The following is a 4,854-nucleotide window of genomic DNA, read 5'->3' as shown; positions in this document are numbered from 1 at the left end:
AGATAGTAGTTTTCCACCACAGGCTTTTGTGGTGATTTAATAGAAATCTCGTTTTGTGCATTTGCTTTGATTCTTATAGGGAATCAGCAGATTTTTTGCTCAACAGATTAAAAGATAATCAGCGCACTTAATTTAAGGTTATTTGTTCAATGCCTTATAAACAATCCTCTAGCCAAAAAGCAGCCGCACTATGAATGCTGTTTTCGAGCATGGTATGTGTGAATGCTGTTCTTGAATACGGGATGAGCTGGTAAACGTTCGTAAGCAGCTGGAAATAGCCCTGACTACTATCAAATGATAGGCAGCTGCTGCGAATCACTGTGTAGGAAGAGCACCCGAGAGTCATGTACCTGTGATACCTGTACCAGAGGTGCCTCAAGTACTATCTTCGCCCGTGGACCATGTCTCCTCTGCAGAAATTACAGGATCTGTCATTACTCATCCACTTGACTGCAAGTGGCGTATCAGTGGTAGATCTAGGCGTCCTTTAAAGTGTGGATGTGGACCAGGGAGGACTCAGGGTCTTGTACCGATCTCTCTAACCAGCAAGTTTGAGGTGCTGTCTTCCACTGAAACTGAAACTGAGCCTGTGGGACTAACTTCACCTGTTTTAGGGAAACCTGTTTTGTCCAGTGTCAGGAGGAGGCAAATGCAAAAGATTAGGTGCCTATTAATCATTCGCAGTTCAAACGTACAGCGAACGATGATGCCCCTTAGGGAAGCAGCAGCAAGGGACAGGAAAGATCACTATTGCAATCAATGTATATTCCTGGGGACATCATTCAACATGTTGAAGAGGCTTTTCCAGCAGCCATTGAGGGAACACTGTGCAACCAACTGCATATTGTGGCACACACTGGTACAAATGATGCCTGTCATCTGGGTTCCGAGGTCGTTGTTGGGCCATTCCAGCAACTGGCAGAGAAGGTTGAGAAGACAAGCCTTGGGCATTATGAGTTTCAACGAAGCTCCCAATTTGCAGCTTTGTCCCCAGAAATGATTGTGACCCTTTGGTTTGAGTCGAGTGGAAGGATTGAACCAGAGACTTCGAAAGTTCTGTGACAAGCTAATCTGCGACTTCTTGGACTGTCGCCATAGGATTAAGAACTGTAGGGTCCCCATAAATGGGTCAGGTGTGCATTACACATCAGAGTCTGCTATTCAGGTAGCTAACTGCGTGTGGGGTGCACAGAAGGTGGAGACTTTAATCACCAAGTGACCCTCCATCCAATCCAGATCATCATTGGTGGAGATTTTAATCATCTAACAATTAATTGGGAAAATTACTGTTTTGTTATTGGTGAGACATCCTGTGAAACTTTACTAAATGCCTCCTCTGAAAACCATGTAGAACAGATACTTAGGATCCCCACCCATTGAATTTAATGGCAAGAAATAGACCTTATCTCTCTGAGCATGTCCACATCGAAACTGGTATCAGTGACCATGACACGGTTGTGTTAACTGAGATTTGAGCACTGATCTGATAATCAGGAAACAACAATTTTTTATTTAAATAAAAAAATGTGGTTGCTGTAAGGATCTTGCACCACGCATGTGTCAGGGTAGCGTCTTAAAACGATTTGTACATGTTGATATTATTGTGCTCACTGCTGCAGAGGCAGCAGACAGCCACCAGTGAGATGTGTGCCCAAACAGTGAGGCACACAGTGGACTAGCTCCATGTCATTCGACACCAAGTGCCACCTGGTGATCTCAGCATTGGCCTGCTGTATCATATAAAGCTCCCACCACTGCAGACTGTGGCTCCTTTATGTGCAAAAGAGTCAGACATCCACTGCGAGATACTGGCGCATATGAACAGCTCCGCCCCTGATGACAGCTGGCACATTCGTACAGCAGCTGCAGCAGCTGTGAAAGTACATGATTTAATCATAGATTAGAGGCTTTGAAAAAGACAAACAGTACACTTTTCCTTACCGCTATAAATTATTATCCAAATGTTTTCCAAGATCATGTTACTTATCATTGTAATTTGTTATTCAGTTAGCACTGTCTAGGGGTCCTGGTTGTCACACATTTTTCCGAGGACATGTTGCTTATCACTATAATTTTTCACTCTGATGGCTACCAGACGTCTTCCAAGACACTTATAATTTTTCACTCAGATGGCTGCCAGATGTTTTTCCGAGAAACATGTTCCTTACTGATATAATTTTTGTGGGCTGTTACCCTATTGGCCAGATGCATCAGTAGCATCCTCCAGCTCCTCCCTGGCTATTGGTTGTAAACGGTGGAAGTTACCCCACTCGGTGGATTGATAGGATTTGTCTCCACCAACGAAATGCAGTTGTGTGTGCTTCCTTCCTCTTAATCCACTCAGCCCCTGGGGGGGGGGGGGGGTATAAGTGCTCTAGCTGAATTTCCTTCTGTTTTAGACTGACTCTCAGCCATTATCAATTTGGCGATGCTGACAAGGGAAGCAGATACCTTTGTCTGGAAGACGACAGTGTATGTATATATCCAAAACATTTTACCTGTATATGATTTTGTTTGTGTATTGGCATGATCTAATGACTTTTGGTGTTGTTACAGATGGCAGAATTCTGTCATCACTGATATGGGATCAACCCTCTTGATGGAGATTATTATTACTCTTGAGGGAGGTGGCTGGTTTGTGATGGCTGAACTAGCACCACAAGCAATGATGAATTGGGTTGTAGGTAAAAGTCTTTATTTATGTGTTCAAAAAATAAATTTACATTCGTTGTCTGACATCATGCTTTTCCTCCAGGATTGTTGAATACTGTTCGTCAGATGGAGATACATCAAGGTACTATTACTGAGCCCAGTCCACTGGTTGTGTATTCGATTAGCATTACATCTAAACCAAATGAGGCCAGTGTGGATATCGCTAGCTCCAATATGGTTAGTTCCTAGGCTGTTAGAACTATGCAGGCTACAGATGTCGAAATACATAACATGTCTCCATCTCTCTATTTATATATACAGGGTGGTCCATTGATCGTGACCAGGCCAAATATCTCACGAAATAAGCGTAAAACGAAAAAACTACAAAGAACGAAATTTGTCTACCTTGAAGGGGGAAACCAGATGGCCCTATGGTTGGCCCACTAGATGGCACTACCATAGGTCAAACGGATATCAACTGCCTTTTTTTAAAAATACACTCCTGGAAATTGAAATAAGAACACCGTGAATTCATTGTCCCAGGAAGGGGAAACTTTATTGACACATTCCTGGGGTCAGATACATCACATGATCACACTGACAGAACCACAGGCACATAGACACAGGCAACAGAGCATGCACAATGTCGGCACTAGTACAGTGTATATCCACCTTTCGCAGCAATGCAGGCTGCTATTCTCCCATGGAGACGATCGTAGAGATGCTGGATGTAGTCCTGTGGAACGGCTTGCCATGCCATTTCCACCTGGCGCCTCAGTTGGACCAGCGTTCGTGCTGGACGTGCAGACCGCGTGAGACGACGCTTCATCCAGTCCCAAACATGCTCAATGGGGGACAGATCCGGAGATCTTGCTGGCCAGGGTAGTTGACTTACACCTTCTAGAGCACGTTGGGTGGCACGGGATACATGCGGACGTGCATTGTCCTGTTGGAACAGCAAGTTCCCTTGCCGGTCTAGGAATGGTAGAACGATGGGTTCGATGACGGTTTGGATGTACCGTGCACTATTCAGTGTCCCCTCGACGATCACCAGTGGTGTACGGCCAGTGTAGGAGATCGCTCCCCACACCATGATGCCGGGTGTTGGCCCTGTGTGCCTCGGTCGTATGCAGTCCTGATTGTGGCGCTCACCTGCACGGCGTCAAACACGCATACGACCATCATTGGCACCAAGGCAGAAGCGACTCTCATCGCTGAAGACGACACGTCTCCATTCGTCCCTCCATTCACGCCTGTCGCGACACCACTGGAGGCGGGCTGCACGATGTTGGGGCGTGAGCGGAAGACGGCCTAACGGTGTGCGGGACCGTAGCCCAGCTTCATGGAGACGGTTGCGAATGGTCCTCGCCGATACCCCAGGAGCAACAGTGTCCCTAATTTGCTGGGAAGTGGCAGTGCGGTCCCCTACGGCACTGCGTAGGATCCTACGGTCTTGGCGTGCATCCGTGCGTCGCTGCGGTCCGGTCCCAGGTCGACGGGCACGTGCACCTTCCGCCGACCACTGGCGACAACATCGATGTACTGTGGAGACCTCACGCCCCACGTGTTGAGCAATTCGGCGGTACGTCCACCCGGCCTCCCGCATGCCCACTATACGCCCTCACTCAAAGTCCGTCAACTGCACATACGGTTCACGTCCACGCTGTCGCGGCATGCTACCAGTGTTAAAGACTGCGATGGAGCTCCGTATGCCACGGCAAACTGGCTGACACTGACGGCGGCGGTGCACAAATGCTGCGCAGCTAGCGCCATTCGACGGCCAACACCGCGGTTCCTGGTGTGTCCGCTGTGCCGTGCGTGTGATCATTGCTTGTACAGCCCTCTCGCAGTGTCCGGAGCAAGTATGGTGGGTCTGACACACCGGTGTCAATGTGTTCTTTTTACCATTTCCAGGAGTGTAGTAACCCCCATTTTTATTACATATTCGTGTTGTACATAAAGAAATATAAATGTTTTAGTTGAACATATGCTTGAAATGTTATATGGTCAATAAAATATGAATAAATGAAAGAATTACTAAAACTGGATATGGGATTTAATTCATAAACCAGCAGTTCCACATTATATGTGTAAGATAATAAAATCTAGGACTTTCTAGCAAATAACAGAATGACTACAATCAACAACCATTGAGGAGATCAACCTAAAATTAATGCTTTGCTTGCTGTTCTTGAGTAATTT

Source organism: Schistocerca americana, chromosome 2 (assembly GCF_021461395.2).
Source record: "Schistocerca americana isolate TAMUIC-IGC-003095 chromosome 2, iqSchAmer2.1, whole genome shotgun sequence".
NCBI lineage: Eukaryota > Metazoa > Arthropoda > Insecta > Orthoptera > Acrididae > Schistocerca > Schistocerca americana.
Note: the sequence above shows the minus strand (reverse complement) of the source record.